An 18,874-nucleotide genomic window follows, 5' to 3' on the forward strand; every position below is an offset into this window, starting at 1 on the left:
GTTTAAATTTAACTTGTGTTAATCGAGCCCTGCACATTAAAAAAAAAAATTAGTAAAGACATTTTCGTCACATCAGCAAAATTATTAGTCTCACTCAAGTGTACTTAGTAACAACCACCTTACTCCTTAAAAACACCCTCTTCCACTACTGCTATCACCAGAGAGTCATCTATAGACATGAAATGAGAGCATTCTTAATCTGAGTATAAACTGGGAAGCAACAAAGGTATTTACAGTACCACCATGATTACAGATTTAAATTAAAATCCATCCACCATGAGTTTAAAAAAAAAGAGTGGAATTACTTACATGGTATACATGTTAGGCTTACTGCCTAATATTTCTTCACATAATCCAGTATTATTTGAAGCTCTGGGCATGTGAACCAAAGCTTATTTTTACAGCTGGGCTTAACATCCTCACTTTGGATGATTTGTGACACAGTGACACCTTATGTGTCTAATAAACTATAAAAAATGGTAAATCTTTTGGAATTTGAATGTCTACTTAATTTTGACACTTAATCATATATTTAGTCTTACATGAAGCAAAAGTTGTCAGCTGCAGATAGGTCTTATAGTTGCAATAGAATGCTTATTTCCAAATAATGTTTGTGCAGTGCTGAGAGCAAGGTGGGCATTCAATACCTACCCATGGATGAAAACATTTTGAAAAAAACGATTACTAAGATATAGAAACAGATTCAAATGGACATTTTAGTATTTAAGTCAAGATATCTTCAGCAGACACAGTTGGTTAATAAAAACCAACAACTGAAATGCAAAAGATGATATTATTTCTTAAAATTAAGCATGATTCTTTCCAGCAGGCAGGGGAAGGCCATTACCCAAAGGGCCAAGTCATTCCCAGCGAGCTCTCCGCAGCCAGCAAGAACAGCCGTGAACTGGAATAACATTTACTGGAATGGGAAGGGGAGGCCTCCTTTTGGATGACTCTAGAGTGATTCACAGGAACAATTTATAAAATTTTCATAGGGTTTCAAACTTTTTCCTGTTTTTTAAAAAATATATGCGTTTCTACACACAGGGCAGAAGGGGACAAATGCGGGAATGTGGATGATTCCTATTCATTGTCCCTCTCATTTCATTGCAGATTCTGTGATTGCTCTTTTATTTTATTTTATTTTTAATGTAGCTCAAAAGGCTAAAGGGAAAAAAATCCATCAGCTGTGAAGAATGATTAAGTGCTAGCTGTTTGCACAGGTAGTAACCATGTGACTCCTACATTTTGATAGTTTTAAAAAAATTAACATGTGCTTCGTGTGTGTGTTTGTGTGTGTGTGTGTGTGTGTGTGTGTGTGTCTTGGGCACGGTTAGGTTTGCTCTTGTCCTAGGTCGACATATCTGGTTTCAGTTCTAGGCAGCCGTGGACAATTTGTCTTTTTATTCTACTTGGAAGCTCTGCTGATAAAGCTGTTTAAGGAGCACAGGTGCTGACAGGCTGGGCACTGACAGTATCTGGGATTACAGGAAGTCCATCAGATTACTGAGCTGCGTTCACTCCACACGTGGTAGCAAGGAAATGAAAGTCATTCATTGTGCTTTTCCCTTGCTCCCTGTCAAAGGCAGTTTAAGACCCTTCTTCAAACTCTTTGATTCAATCATAATTTTATATGCGAATGTTTTAGCAAAATTACACACTGGTGTTACTATAAATGATAAATAATAATACTTTTCATGTTTCTTTTACATTTACATTTTAAAAATTTAAGTTCTTATTTTAAAAATTGTATCATCTTCTCCCACTTCCCTGTATCCTGACCCCAGAGCAAATACATAGCCACACACAGGCTACAAAAGCCTGGTATATAAACTGGGTCATTTTAATATTCACATGCAGTAATGGATCGCTAATTTTGGTGTGAATCATGGAGTTAGGTGGGACTTGTTAAAAATATATATTCCCTGAGTCCCTGTGCTGAAGGCCCTGAATCAGGACCTTTAGGAATGGCTCTCTGGGTCTCCTACACCGTAGTCTGAGAACAATTGCTACATTATTTCCCTAATGTGGTCTCAATTCAGTGGAAATAAGACTTTCAACTCCTTTTTAAAGCCTTTTCTTCTATCACCTTACCCATGTCACAAGCTACTTCCATGAGCCCCTGAATACTGGCTCACTGTGCGGCTGAGAGCAGTCACCTTGGCTGCCCTGGGACTCCGTGGTGTTTCTCCTGCTTCCCTTAGCCCCCTTTAGGCGAGTCTTGTGCAAGGCTAGAGAGTAGCAAGCACTCTGTAGAGCTAACGCCTGCCCCAGACCTGTGCCGAGAGTAGTCATTTACTCTCCTTTTGCGGTGAAAGCCACCCTGTTGATTCCTCTCTGTAGCAAACCGCTGCCCTGAACGTACTGCAAAATCCTACCAGGTAAAGTGGAAACTGCAGCAGCTTGGTGCTTATGATGAAATTGAAGATCTGTTTCCCTACCTATAAAATAAAGAGTTGCATTAGATACATTTTTAAAGTGCTTTTCTACTTTAAAATTGTATGCTTCTGGACAGCTGGTAATTTTTGTGCTTGTATCACGTCAGACTATGGAACTCTCCAACAGCAGCTGTTTTGGCTCATATGATTTCCCATCTGTCTGTGGGCTCCCTGTTTGGGAGGTGTCCTCTCTCATGAGACAGAACTTTGCAGAAATAGTGTCTTGGGTGTGGCTAGTCAGCTACGGGAGGCCAAAGAGAAGGACATAAATCTAGGGATGGGAGTGTAGAGCCGTGTAAGGAACCACACGGCTAATCAAGTAGTACAGGCTAGTGATAGGTATATAAAGAACTAAATTCAAGAGGCAAAGGAATTTCAAATATTATAAACAAAAATTGAGGGTGGGGTTTGCAAGAGAGATGTTTGGGAAGTCTAGGCTACTGGCAGGCATACTCAGATCTAACGTCCAAAAATCAAATATCTCTTAAGAACATAGAGAATGTTAGAAATCATCATTGAAATCTTGGGGTGGACTGGGGTTTGCAAGAAGGTATTAAGCAAAGAAATGCAAACTTGGCATTGGCTGGCAACAGCCTCTGATTCAGCCTTCTCCATAAGATACCAACAGGTTGGTTGCTACCTTTCCCTACAGGCAAAAGGGGTTCCAGCCTATGTTCTCAGCCTCCTTAGGCCTTGAATTTGTTTGGCCAAGCATTTAGTAGGGGAGAAGATTGGAGCCACCAGTGGGTAGTGTGTGAGATCAGGCTTGCTCTATTTCCAGTATCCAGAATTTGTAAGGTGGGACTGAGATGACTTGGCTGAGTTGCAGCCGTCCCTTCCTTACTTCTGCCCCATTTTCTTTGTCCCCATGACTATCTTTCTGCCTTGCTGTCTCCATCTTTTGTCCCAGTTCTCTGGAGCTTTGCCAGTTGACTAACTGTGGTTTGCACTAGTTTCCTAGGGTTGTCCTAACAATGTATCACCAACCTGGTGGCTTAAACACAGAAATCTATTGTTTCACAGTTTTGCAAACTGGAAGTCTGAGATCAAAGTGTCTGCAGGGTTGGCTTCTATTCAGGGCTGTGAGGGAGAAACATGTTCCATGTCTCTCTCTAGCTTCTGGTGTGTTGTTGGCAATCTTTATGTTTTTTGGCTCCTGTTATGTTACCCTGATTTACTCCTTTATCTTTACAAGGTGTTCTCCCTGTGGGCATGTCTATGTCCAGTTTTTCCCTTTTCATGAGGAGATCTGTTATATTGGATGAGGGGCCCACTCTCTTCCAGTATGAGTATGTTCTTATTTTAATTAATTATATCTACAATAACTGTATTTCCAAATAAAGCCACACTCTGAGGCTGTACAGAATTGGACCTCAATATATAATTTTTTTTGTTTTTTTGACAAGGAAGGGAAACAATTTAACCTATAGCAAGGTTATTGCCTGTTTTTGTTTATTTGAGACAGAGTCTCACTCTGTCACCCAAGCTGGAGTGCAGTGGTGCGATCTCAGCTTACTGCAACCTCTGCTTCCCTGGCTCAGGCAATCCTCCCACCTCAGCCTCCCAAGTAACTGGGACTACAGGTGTGTGCCACCATCCCCAGCTAATTTTTGTATTTTTTGTAGAAACTGGGTTTTGCCATGTTGCCCAGGCTGGTCTCAAACTCCTAATCTCAGGTGATCCTCCCAAAGTGCTGTGATTACAGGCATGAGCCACCACACCTGGTGAATTGCCTAGTTTTTAATAAAACTGTTTTTCTTATGATGCAAACTTCCTACCTGCATTCCCCAGTTATTCCCAGGAACTGAGCTTTAAGCTAGAGAGACCAATCAGAATCCCTGTACTGACTGTAGCTCCACCGACGAAAAGCATGCAGCCTAGAATCCTGCTACCATGCCTTAGCTACCAGACCAGACTCCCACAGCTAACACTGCTGATCCTGGAAACTTCACATCTGTGTTTTGCCCTGTTTCTGTTGCCATTTTGTTTTTTAAGACCTGTCTTATATACAGGTTAGCACTCTCCACCTTCTTCTACTTCTCAATGCCTCCTCTTCTTATCCATATACTACTTCTCCAGGCAAGGGCATGTAGGCAATAGCTTGGAAAGCCTCATACCAATAACAGTACTTCCACAGGCTATAAGAACTATTTAGTTCAATTAGTAAGTCATGTAGGTTCAAGCAACATCTTTGTGCTTTAGAATTCATAAAATATTACCAAGAATACTACCACCAAATCACATATAGTCTATAGCTACTTCAAGTATGAGTGGTCTATGGAAAATCTATAGGTAATGTAGCTTAAATGGTGAGTCAAAATATGAGAAAGTTGCTAGCCATCTGTATAGTACAATGCTTCCTTCACTTTCACATTTAACTTGCTGGAATATTTCTGAGGAAATTCTCATGAATTGCTCATTTGGCAAAACTTCTGTTTTGAGCATTAGGTCTGTACCTACTGTACTAGATTTTGAGTGTAAAGACATGAATGAGAGATGATTTCTGATGTAGGGGTCATGAGATCCCCTTCCAAAGGACTATTCAAAGGACAAAGAATTTGACTAGATGATAGAAGTTACTGAATGTGTTAGTCCCTAAGACAAGTATGAAAAGATTAATTTCTTATATTTGGGAATGGAATGAGCAACAGAGGTGGGAAATTTGGCCTGTGACTTTTATTCTAACACCAAGACTGTTGCATTCTCTGGAGATGGTTTTTTATTAGAGGCTAATTAGTTCTCTTGGCGTGAACTTGGACATCTCCCTCTGACATAACTGTGAATCCTGTCCAGGGGCCCCATAAGGCTCTAACATAGCAGTGCCAATTTCTGTGGTTGGTTGACGAGTTAAAGAACATCTCCAAAAGAAATAAGGCAAGTCCAGAGAAGAAGAAGCGTAGGAATGGGTGGCAGGGGTGTAGGGGTGGAAAACAAAAAGGAGCTAAAATCGGGGGGATGAAAAGCTGCTGGATTTTCATAAAAACACAGTAGTAACAGATTCTGCCAAAGCAACTGCCCTGAATTCTCTCCTGTTTACAGTAAACTAGTAATGAAAGGAAACCGTAGATGAATATTACCCAAGGAACAAGTTTTCTTGGAAACGTAAGTTCATACAAATAAATTGGCCTTAAGGCAAGTTAAGAAGCAAAGAAAAGTTCCTATATGGAACAAAAGGAAATTTGTTGTCAGTTCTGGCTGCATGGTTGGATCCACCTCATTTGCCGGGGTGGGCTGCTCTGTAACTTGTGCTCCATTGGCCACAGGCTTGGATGGTTCATCCCTGCAAGCTTCTCATATGGCGTTCCAGAGTCTCTCCTATAACAAATCATCAGGACACCAACATGACCTCAGGACAGCTGTGTGAAGCAGGCCAGAGACAGAGACAGCAAACCAATGTAGCAAGCCAGCTATATAGGATACACATAAATTTTGGAAGTCACTCCTCCCGATTTACCTTGTTTTGAGTAGCTCTGAATGTTGATACTGTACTCTTAATCTGAACTCTACGGCAGAGATTCCTCCATGGTTTTAGTTTGAGCTTAGCTGGCCCTCCATCAGCTGCACAGAGACCCTCTCTCAGTAATCCTAGTGTGCTGAACAAATGTTTCACCTCCAATTCTTCTTCTTCCTCTCCTTCACTTTCTCCCACACTTCTCTTGAACTCCTCACCTATGTTTGTTCTCCTAATGGTCCTTTACCTGTGCTCCTTTGATTCTGTGTAAAAAGCACTGCTATTGCATTTCTTGCCTTTCTTAGGTTGTGCCTATAAAACTCTTCCCCCTGTTCACTGGCCCATCCTGCCCGTCACCACCTGGACTTTTCTGATGGCAGAGACTATGCCTCAGACACCCAAGCACTCTTGTACAATGTTCGGCAAGGATGGCCATCTATTCTAATCTAGAGGCAACAGAGGGACAATTCAGATTTCCTCACAAACGTTTCTTGGTGATGTACCACTGGCATTTCACACCAAACCAAACTTCACTTCTTAATGAGGGGAAAACACCATGTGCAGGGGAGTATGCAAAGAGCATTGTCATAGCCCCTGACCTCAGCTTGCTTGCAATCCAGTGAGAGCAGTGGGACACAGACTTATGGGAGGATATATAATAACTCTAGGCAAGACTGTGGTGGGTAAGAGCATGAAACTCAAAGTCAAGAGACTCAAAAACTAGTCTCCGCTCTACCAGGAACAAGGTGTCTAAACCCACTTTCCAGGGCTCAATTCTCTATTAGTAAACTGAAGGGAATAAGCTAGATCAGTGTTTCTCAAAGCATGAGATGTGATTATTTTAAGGTAACACACAGACCTTGAATTAAATAAGATTAAATCACATGGTAAGAAAGTTATTTCCTTTTAAATTCTCTTTCTGGTCACAAAGGGATACAGACTCAGGGTCTTTGCATACTATAGAAGCTATGACGGATACACAACGCTTTTTAAAAATTGCATTCATTTTCATGCAATATTTTGTTAGTACTATTTCATTTATGCAAACATTTTTAATATATGTAATATATTTTAATAAAATAAAAGAGTTGATTTAAAGAAATATATCAAGAAAATCATAGACCATATTATGTGAATATAATAAAAATTATGAATGTTGTGCTAAAAATGTGAAGTTTAGGAAATAACAAATAAGTCAACTCTGAAGTTGAGTGGTCTCACCACAGGAAGATGGATAGATGATGGGGACTACAGAAAAGAGAGAGTTGCTATTCTCTCAAATGTAGTAGACCCTCAGGTGGGGTGACTGTACTGAACAAAACAGGCATTAAGAGCAAGGACTCTCATGATTCCAGTGACTCCCCACCCTCCACAATGGCCTTCGTAAGCATCTGGGCAATGACCATGGAGTGAGAGCCATGGGCAAAAGATATATAACTAATTACACCGGAGACATAGCTTTTTTTTTCAGACGGAGTCTCGCGCTTTCCCCCAGGCTGGAGTGCGGTGGCGCTATCTCGGCTCGCTGCAAGCTCCGCCTCCGGATTTCACGCCATTCTCCTGCCTCAGCCTCCCCAGTAGCTGGGACTACAGGCGCCCGCCACCACGCCCGGCTAATTTTTTTGTATTTTTAATAGAGACCGGGTTTCACCGTGTTAGCCAGGTGGTCTCGATCTCCTGATCTCATGATCCGCCCACCTCGCTTGAGCCACCGCGCCCGGCTGAGACATAACATTTTAAGGGTCAGATGGACGATTTATTCCACATCCAGCACTTGGAAATGACATGACCACATACACTGATAAAATGCTATGAGCATATCCTGTGATTATTATCATCCTCATCTTGTGAATATGTATTTAACTAAACCCAATCTAAGATTGTGTTTTCATGGTTCAGGTCATTTCTGTTTTGATATTCAAAAGTATTGTTCACATTTTCTTGAATGTGTCATATAAGTATTCTTTTTAATTGTAAACAATTACTTTCGAAAAGTTTCCCCATAGCATCTTCCAGAGTGCCATGTATGTAACACTTATTTGTGGGGAAAAAAAATGGATGGATGGATACTGAATAAATTATTTTTAGTCAGATTTTCTCCACAGTCAAAATTTTCCACTCCATTAAAAACTTAAGGAAGCTTTTCCTCTGTTACTTGGCTCCCAGTTTTGTGAAGTGGAAAATCATGATGAATATGGCAGTTTATTGCACCATATTATGCAATTAGTCCGCCTCTATAAAAAGGGACTTTTTGAAATGTGGTATCATCTTCATACATACAACTGGAGTGCAGTGAGTGTGAGTTAGAGACTATAGTAGGAGAAAAAACTCAGGAATAGAGTCTAGCCATGAGCAAAAGGTTAATGGGCTGTTTGACCTCACTGGGCATTGATCTTTAGGCTTCCTTTATTTTTGAGGATGCCACAGGAATATTTAGAGCCTCCAAGATGAATCCACAATTCTTTCCAAGAAAATTCTAGTTAAAGGCACATTTTGATGAAATTGATTCATATACCCAGCTCCTGCCTGGTTTCTATTAAATATTTCAGCGTTTCCTGTGAAAAATGGGGAGTAATTTCATGCTTTCGTTATTCAAACTGATGTGGTTTCACAACATACTCCATGGCTATAGTCAGTTCAAAAAGATGTAATATTTTGTTTTCTATTTTGCATGAAGTTCAGAAACCTGCTGGCTCCTGGACTCACAGTGGTGGCCATTCTAAGGGAGGCTTGATGGCAGGAACAGGTGACAACAGAAACTCAAAGATTATTTGTCTATAGTGAGCATGTTGTACTTTACCTCAGTTCTCCCGTTTAGTCAAATGTATTTTATCCAGTTGAGAACACTTGCTTTAAAGACCTTGGATGCAATATCTCTTATGTTCTTTTGCATTGTAAGGAGTAATTTAAATGAAATATGGACAATGTCATCAACCTTTTCATTTTTCTGCCCCATTTCCATCCAGTGTCACCAGGAACCTTATGCCCTAAGGTTGCCAACCCAATCTTGGCTCCTTGTTTTTCCTTCACAGCTATTCTAGTTAGGGTTTCCTCCAGATTAATGGACACCAAAAGATTACTATTCGTTCTGACTGAAAACTAGAACTAAGAATAGAGAACGGTTATAAACTCTTGCAGAATGACAGAATTCTGGATTCTTCCTGTAAACAACAATATTCACCTAATATCCTTAGAGAATGCATGAAATGAGCCTATTTCAGCTACAGTTTCCACATCTGTAAAATGGAAATAATAATACTTTTCTCATGGGACTATTGTGAGAACGAAAGAGAGCACCCAGAACAACACATGTGATGTGATATGTCCTTTATAAGAGAAAGTTGCTACTTTTTTTGGAAAATGATAGTTTTCAAAACAATACTCTCCGTGTATTCTGTTAAATCTACTGTATTAGTCTGTTCTCATGCTGCTAATAAAGACATACCTGAGACTGGGTAATTTACAAAGGAAAGAAGTTTATGGACTCAGAGTTCCACATGGCTGGGGAGGCCTCACAATCATGGAGGAAGGCAAAGGAAGAGTAATGTCATATCTTACTCGGTGGCAGGCAAGAGAGCGTGGGAAGGGGAACTGCTTTTTATAAAACCACCATGTCTTGTGAGACTTATTCACTCTCATGAGAACAGCATGAGAAAAACCCACCCTCATAATTCAATTACGTCCCAGTGGGTCCCTCCCATGACACATGGGGATTATGGGAGCTACAATTCAAGATGAGACTTGGGTGGGGACACAGCCAAACCATGTTACGTTCCCTATTGTGTACTTCTTGATAAATCATTTGAAGACTCTTTGGTGAAAGAAAAGCAAAAATTAAACATGACTCCTTCAAAGGTGCCATGGGTCAGATGGATGAATCGTAGGCAAATGTGTCTGAGGAAAGGAAAGGCCAATGACGAAAGGTGAGAGAAAAAGATTCTAGTACAGGTTTCATTGCTTCTCCTGGGTCTATTTTAATGACCTTCAGATAAGTTTTGTACGGTCACTTTAATCTCCTGCTTCAGTCCTTCCTGGTTATTTCTGCTAGATGAACAGTTTTGCCACACTGTGACAATTCCTTGTTCAGAAACCTCCAGTGACCTCCTGTCTGAATTACATCCTAACCCACGTAATCAGGTTACAAACTCCTTTAAAACCTCGAGAACACATGGACACAGGGAGAGGAACATCACACACTGAGACCTGATGGGGGTGGAGAGGGTAGTGGAGGGATAGCATTAGGAGAAATACCTAATGTAGGTGACAGGTTGATGGGTGCAGCAAACCACCATGGCACATGTATACCTATATAACAAAGCTGGACATTCTGCACATGTACCCCAGAACTTAAATACAATAAAAAAAAAAAAAGAAAAAATTCCTTTATGACCACGTCTCTTCTAGCTCTTCTTCATAAACTCCAGTCACATTGGACATGTTTATATTTATTGCATGTCTTATTCTTTACATGCCCTGGAACTCTTTGTATGTGGCCTGCCTCTCTGTAGATCTCTGAAGAAGACAAATTCAAAATAGGATGCTTTTCCTAATATTCTTCCATGATTCTTCCAGTAAGAAGAACTCTCTCAGACTTTTGAATTTCCACATTCTTTTCAGGCATATCTGTAATGACTGTGAACATGATCCATACTATAGTGTGCTTATTTTTCTGAGTTTTATATAACAGATGAATAGCTACTTAAGGTGCTGATGACATTTCAATTCTATTCCATGCAAGACCTAACACATTGCTGGAGTTCAGTAAGTGTTTGCTGAATAGATGAATAAAGGACAGTGCTGTTATTAAAATTTCTTGGTGGGGTTGAGAGGCACGATAAAGGCCTCAGAACAAATAGCAATGAAATATAGGTAGAACAAGTGCCAAATAGGAGTGTAAGCAATGGTTCAAAATGTCAGAGGAGAAATAATTAAATTGACAGGCCACTGAAAATTTTAGTGGTATCTCACAGGACATTAACATCCGAGAGCAAGTCCAAGACCTTCTCATTCCCCATAAAGTGAATTAAAGCCAAATCAGAAAATGATTTTGTTCCATATACCAAAATGTTTTGGATTTTTCTATATGTAAATAGGATTGTGTAAAATAGACAAATTTTTCCCCCTTAGGACAAAGAAGCATTCTAAAACTCACATGTAGAACCCATAGGCTATCTTTGCTGAAGATAAGCTCCCTCTTTGGGCTATGATTTAGGTTACAAAATCTCCAAATCCTATTTCATGAGAAGAAATCAGTAGCAATGGCTTAAGGCTTAACAGTTTTGAAAAAGCAGTAACATGATGACATTTGCATGAATTATAAACACAAGGATTAAATTTTTCCTTATAGAAATAATTAATACGAAAATAACGAGGGTTCTTTTTTCTACATATCTGGATTTTACTGAAACTTTAAAAAAACAAACCCAATAACTGAATAAATAAACCCGTAAGACAGTGAGCAGGAATGTTCTTATTTGCAATTATCATGTGTTGATTTGGGGTTATAATCGAGTTAGGAAGATCCATGAAAGGGAAAATACATCCTTCCTATCATCGCTTAGGTCAAACACCAAGTTTTAGAAACCCAGATATAGACATTGCTCACTCCTAGGGAATTGGGAGCTTAGAATTCATCTTTTGTCAGTGGTGGTTCCTATCCACAGTATCTCTGAAGATACATCCAACAAACTTCTGTAACCGTGAGGCCAGTTGAAAGACAGCATAGGATGCGCTAACTGAAAGCAAAAAATACTCATTGATCCCTGCAGAGAGAGCACAGCACAGTAGTCCTGCCCGGGACTTGTCTGGTTTTCACACTGAAAGTCCCATTTTCCAAACAACCCTCAGTCCTGAGTGATCTGGGACAATTGGTCGCCCTATCCGCAGTCAAGGATACACTTCAATGTGTATCCCCAGCAGCTGCAGATCTTGTTAAAATACAAATTTGCATTTAGTTTGTGTATGTGAGTCCTAGGGCTGTGCATTTCTAACAAGTTCTCAGATGATGCCATGCTACTGGTCAACAGACCACACTGTAGTTATCAGGGTTTAGAGTGTACCTTGTGGACTCAGAGGTAGACTGAGACCCAGCTTCACCATTTACTAATTTTGTGTCCTTGGTCAAGTGACTTAACTTTACTAAGCCTCAATTTCCTCATCGCAATAGAGAGTACTAATTGTACCTTTCTCTCAAGAATGTTGTGAGGATTAATTGAGGTCATTCTGGGCACAGAATAAGCACTAAAGAAGTATTAATTGCTTCTTTTTAATCATTGGAATTTGCATCATGTATCAGTGAAGTAATCTTCCAATAGATGGCTGAGACTGAAAATACAAACAAGTTGAGGAAGGTTTCAGGTAAATTCATGGTTGAAGGATTCATAAGTATTGATGTTTTCAAGGTGAATTAGAATGTTTGAGGCAGAGGCATTTTATCCGGTTGAGGGGGAATTAAGTCTGACTCAGGTGTATTGTAAAGTTTATGTTCACTACAAAATACTAGTTTTTTACACTGTGCTATACAATCTACTTCCCTATTTTGAGTTCCCTAGAACACAAAAGGAAGATAGAAATATAAGTGTGTGTTGTCCCAGCTGCTGGAACAATAGGCCTTTTGCAGAAGTCTAAATATCTGACTCATAAAGAGGGAATTAGATCTGCTGATAAGTTATGCCTAACTCCCATCCTCAGTTCCAGTTGGCCTTGCTGCTGCTATGTGAACCTGCAGAAGTTATATAACATCACCTTTAAGCTTCGGCCTCCCTATTGCAAACAGAAATGATAATACCTACTTCATAGACTCATATGAGAATCAAATATAAAGTGCCAATACAGGACTGGCCTATGTTAAGTGCTCTATAAATACTGGCTAGTGTTCTAATTATCCTATTGGTATAGTAACATAACTATTTCTGTTTAACATTCATTTAGAAAGGAGAGCCACTAGATTGATTATATCTTGGTTGTGCTGGTTCTTAAAATGTGGTAATAGCTTAGATCTTCACCTTCAGATCTCCCCTGACCACATGGTGAGGAGCCATTAAATGTTAATTCTCTGCTATCTTTTGCGACCTTTAAACCCATCTTCATTCTTCCTTACTGGAGCAGAGCTAGAGTTTGATTATTTTGCCTATAAATAATAACCATTGTTTAGCCAATGAGCTGTGTCTGAAGCTTATCAGTGGCTAATTTGACATGTTGTATTTCTAGAGATGAAAACTTGGGTTTGAAAAGGGAAAACTCACCAAACCAATGTTAGGGAGCAGCAATTCCTGGTGGCCAGGGAAGACAAAAGAAAGTTCTAGGTTTGAAAGATGTCAAACAGTGATGGTTATGTCAACAGTTAGGACAACGCATATTTACATTTCAATCCTGCCTTTATGGGCAAGACACTTTTTCTAGCCCCAGGCTTCATCTCTGATGCTGTATTTGAAGCAGGGGTAAAAAACTTTAATCCCAGGTCCAAGAAAAAACACTGTCATCCAGTTAGAAACTTTGCAAGCCCTTTGGTTTGCCACTTGTCTCAAAATAAATAAATAAATAAAAGTCACTTACAAATCTTTCTTTGGATTTACTCGACCAGACTCATGAATGCTGTCTTACTTCTCATGCCTGGATGACCTCACTGGATACAGGACCAGGTTAGAAGCTCAAGCTTCTTCAAAGGGTATTGGGAGACTACATGATATAATGTCCGGGTGACTCCCACAAAGCTTAGCTCATAGAAAGCATTTGATGAATATTCATTGTCTTCCTCTCTTCCCCTGTGTTTGACACCATAATGTGTGTATGCCTGTTCCAAACATTACTGTCTGTTTCCTACTCCACCTTTGAGATATAAATGAAGTCCAGCATCTCACTGTGGATGTTCATGACTGACGTGGAACACCTTGAATTTCTGTGTCATTTAGATCCACTATTAAACACTGGATACCTTACTTAGGCCCCTCAATACAGTTACCCTGGGTAATTGCATTGCTACCATTAAACCCTATTGTACTTCAAAAATCCGTTTGTCAGTTTGGCCAAAAAAAAAAAAAAAAAAAGGATCCCAGTTTTGAAATCCTTTCAAAAAACCATGAATTTCCCTGAAAGTATCTTTGACTTATTTGTGTTTTTAGTCTCAATCGCCTTTTGCAAGATTACTTCACTGATACATGCTATGAATTCCAATAATTATAAAAGCAGTTAATACTTCTTTAGTGCTTATTCTGTGCCCCAAATTATCTAAATTAATCCTCCCAATAATCCTTTGAGGAACATACTATTATGACTCTCTATCAGAGATGGGGAAATTGAGGCTTAGTGAGTTTAAGTCACTTGAACAGAGACACAAAATTGGTAAATGGTGAAGCATGCACTCCATCCTGGTATAAAGCCCTTGGCTGTAACCCCATGGAAGACTTCAGTATGGAATTTCCGTAGCCTCTCACAGTTTTAAAATAGGGGAATCTGCTTCAATTATCACGTGAGAACTGAGATCCGCACTCATATTTACTCCAATTCCCTCTAAATCTTTGCTCCAAACCCCTCTAAATATTTATTTCAAACCCCTTTGCAAAGTAAGCACACACATTGAGTCTTTATTTTTCATATTTTAGGACTACTAACATATGAAAATGCATTGAAAATGAAGCCCATTGGGCCGGGCGCGGTGGCTCAAGCCTGTAATCCCAGCACTTTGGGAGGCCGAGACGGGCGGATCACGAGGTCAGGAGATCGAGACCATCCTGGCTAACATGATGAAACCCCGTCTCTACTAAAAAATACAAAAAATTAGCCGGGCGAGGTGGCGGGCGCCTGTAGTCCCAGCCACTCGGGAGGCTGAGGTAGGAGAATGGCGTAAACCCGGGAGGCAGAGCTTGCAGTGAGCTGAGATCTGGCCACTGCACTGCAGCCTGGGCGACAGAGCAAGACTTCCTCTCAAAAAAAAAAAAAAGGAAAATGAAGCCCATGTTGTTGGAAGCGTGGGATCAATGAGGATTATTTGGTCTTGGCTAAAGGTTTAGTAAAATGTACTTAGATAATAATAATTAAATGAATGCCTTAATTTGTTTTTCTTTAAGGTCTTTATAAGAATCCAGTTCTTTCCACACGCAGCAAACATATGTAATCCTGTGCTTTTATTTATAGAAGGAGCAAAAGCCAGGAAAATTAGGTAATCTGAATTTTAGTTAGAATCCTGCCTTTTTGATCTAAGTGATTATGTGAAAGTGGCTTGCTTTGAGTTTATCTTCATCTCTATAATGATGGTTTGGACTGGTAAACCTCAATGGCACTTTCCAATTCTGAAATTTCATAATCCTATGAAAACTCTTCAGTTTTAATCTAAAATGATACAATGAATATTTCTGCTGTCTAATGTGCCTCATTTATAGAAATGTATAGAAATTATTCCTGAGAGTATATATGTCATTGCTCATTATACTAGAAAGCAACATTCCTTATGGCAGATCACAAAGTTCTCATAATTGAGTAGGTAATGGCTTAAAAGCTTGGGCAATTCAGCTAGAAAGCTGAACAGCCATCAATAACCCAACATAATTACTTGTAAAAACAGGGAAGGAAGTTGAGCATGAAATTCTAACTAAATAAGCATTTTATTATTTCTTCCCTTACTGACAAGTCGCTGGGTACATTCTCTGTTCTGCGTTTAAAAAAATATATATATAATCCATTGGTATTTTTCTTAGAAAATGAGATGTCAGATACAAGTAGCAAGTTTCCAAATACATAACAGAAGGTATATTATGAGCTCCCACCAATCAGAATAGAGGCCAAACACAAATAATTTCCACCCTGAACACAAGCCTTAAAAAACTAAACCAAAGAAAACACAACTTAAAAGTACTTTCCCTCCCCCCACCCTCAAATGAGAATATATATTTTTAATACTTTAAAATACAAACATGTTTGTCTCCAATTTATTTTATTTTATTTTATTTTTGAGATGAGGTCTTGCTTTGTTACCCAGGCTGGAGTACAGTGGCACTATCTTGGCTCACTGCAACCTCCATCTCTTGGGTTCAGGAGATTCTCCTGCCTTAGCCTCCCAAGTAGCTGGGACTACAAGCAAGTGCCAACACATCCGGCTCATTTTTGTATTTTTAGCAGAGACAGTGTTTCACCATGTTGGCCAGGCTGGTCTTGAACCCCTGACCTTAAGTGATCCACCCACCTTGGCCTCCCAAAGTGTTGGGATTATAGGCGTGAGCCACCATGCTGGCCAGTCTCCAATTTTGAAAAAAATAATTAAATAAGGAAGCATCCACCTGATCCTTGCCTACCTCTTATTTTATTGCATCCCCCCACACCACCAGGTCCATCCACACAGACCTTCTTTCCATTTATTGAAAACAATACACACATGCCCACCTCCATGCAGAATGCCTCTTCAGACCATGAACAACAGCTTCCTCTTCATCATTCAGTCTCAAGAGAGTGTCATATCACCCCCTCGAACAGGTTATCTCTGGCCATTAATGTTGCCAACACCTTGTTAACTCAGATCCTTGCTCTGTTTTATTTTCTTTTTAACATTTAGTGATATTTGAAACTATTTTCTATTTACATTCAGTACTTGTTTATTTTCTGTCCACCCTACTAGGCTTTCCATAGCTCAGGAAACTTGGACTATCTTGTACATACCCGACCAATAGTAGCCCATCAATTAATATTTTCATAATAATTTTAGTGCTAATAACAAACCTAGTAATTTATGGCCACCTACTACAAGTCAGGCTCTATACAGATTATCTCCCTAAATCTCAAATTAGCTCTATTAGGTGGGTCTTTCTTTTAACAGCTGAAGAAAAAGGGGCTTCTGAGAGTTTAGAAAAGATAACAGGCCCAAGATCTCAATGTTTTTAAGGATGTAACTGCAATTATAATTTAAACTTCTGACTTCATTCCTTGCTGTAATGACTCCTCATGCATTCCATATTTAATAAATCAAGTAAAAAATTTCCGTTGCTTTACACTATCAGAGACCATTGGATTGTATTACTCTTCAATACGCAATAATTCTTAACATTTTATTTTTAAGTTCTTTGTACCTCTTCCTTAATAAGCTATGTCTGTAAGAAAATATGTTATCCTGGTGAATCTTTTCTTCCTATGAATAATAATTAAAAAATTTAGCTCAGTCGAACACTCACATCACTGTATATAATGTCTTCTGTAAGCAGAAAGATATTGAAACCATGAGAAAGATCAGATGAACAAATATAAATGAGATTCTAGCAAAGGAATAGATTGCATGAAAGTAATACAGAAGCCAGTAAATTTAAAGAAACATGGTTAGGAATAATAGATTTGATGGCAGTATACAGATATAGTATTACTTTTTTGGCTGTTTTCATACTGGGTCCTAAGAAACACTTGAGGTAATTCTTAAAAATAGAAATTCTAGGGCCCAATTCCAGATCTACTAAATCAAAATCGTGGGGTGGAGGTGGGGGAAGAAGAGTCATCCCAAGTGAATCTTACATTTAAGCACATTCGAGAAGCACTGGGTGAAAGAATGCTTATTCGTATGAGTAATACAGGAGGTATGGAGATGATAATATTAGGCAGTTGGAAGTCTTCATGTAATTATTCACCCAGAGACAGCAGCACTAAAACCTACTGTATACTCATGATTGTATTTTTGTAATTTTCCATTGCTTCTTGTATGTGTGTGTATATATATATATATATATATACACACACACATACAAATACATGTATGTATATGATCAGAATTCAACAACTACATTAGATGAAAGGTTTAAAAGTTTAAGTATTTTAAAAGTTCCACCATTGAGATTTTTTGTTAATGTATTAACTCTGAGGGGCTGTTTCTTTTACTTATGTGCATGCACGCGCGCACACACATTCACACGGTTCCATGGCAGCAAAGAAATTCTCACATTCCAAATATGTCTTAGTGAAGCATGATAGTTAAGAATTCTCAATATTTTAACATTACTTAGAGCACCAGTAGGTAGGTTACCCTGGCCCCATTCCCAGAATTTAACAGTAGGGGCCTTGTGAAATGCTAAACGATGTGTATAACAGTATTCAGGCTCTCCAAGAGCCAATCCGTCAAAACATTTGCTGCTTTGAAAATGTGTTCTTCAAAAAAATGGGCATATGGAACTTATTACTCTGCTTGGTGGAGTTCAGGCAGCAGGTTCCAAAGTAAGCACAAAAACCTTTTGAGGACACAATCCTACCTAAAGGTAGCAGGGTCTCTAAAACTATCCTTCCATGACCCAAGAGGTATAGAAGTCTCATGGGAAATAGCAGAGTTCCAAATATTTTCCTGTAATTCAAGGATTAGAATAGCTCAAAACTAGGTAGAAGCTTAAAAAAAAAAAAAAGTCATATTTAAATAGAGAATTTATAAAATATTGGACTCGTTTTGGTAAATGATCCCTCAATTGGTATCTCTTTATCATCCACTTCTAGCACAGTCTTTGGTCCATATTTGATGTTTAATAATTATTTGTGAACAAATAAGTCAGTGACATTTTGATGCTATATATTCAAGAATAATTTAGAATGCATAGCTACATACTTGTGGAAATTTCACCAATGAAAGGGAAACTGAATTCTCTAATCTCCATGGGAAATAAGTATTTTCACCAAGAAGAGAACCATTGAAAGAAGGACCATGATTAGCTTACCCTTACTTTCTCTCTCCCTATTGACACCCATGTCATCTGGATTTAAATGAATATATGTATATATTTAATTTACATGTTCTTAATATTTAATTGAAATATATTTTAATATTTCAATACAATATTAAATACAGGAAGCTGATATTTAAAATATATTTTAATATTTCAATTAAATATTAAATACAGGAAGCCAATTGATAGAATTTGCAAAGAATTAACTTACTTTTCTTTGAAACTGCGTAACATTTGTTGTACTAGCTATTAAAATAACACAACTTACACTAGTAGAAAGCACAGGAAATGCTAGTATCAGCCCTTGC

Source organism: Trachypithecus francoisi, unplaced genomic scaffold, assembly GCF_009764315.1.
Source record: "Trachypithecus francoisi isolate TF-2019V2 unplaced genomic scaffold, Tfra_2.0 Lachesis_group2, whole genome shotgun sequence".
Classification (NCBI taxonomy): Eukaryota; Metazoa; Chordata; class Mammalia; order Primates; family Cercopithecidae; genus Trachypithecus; species Trachypithecus francoisi.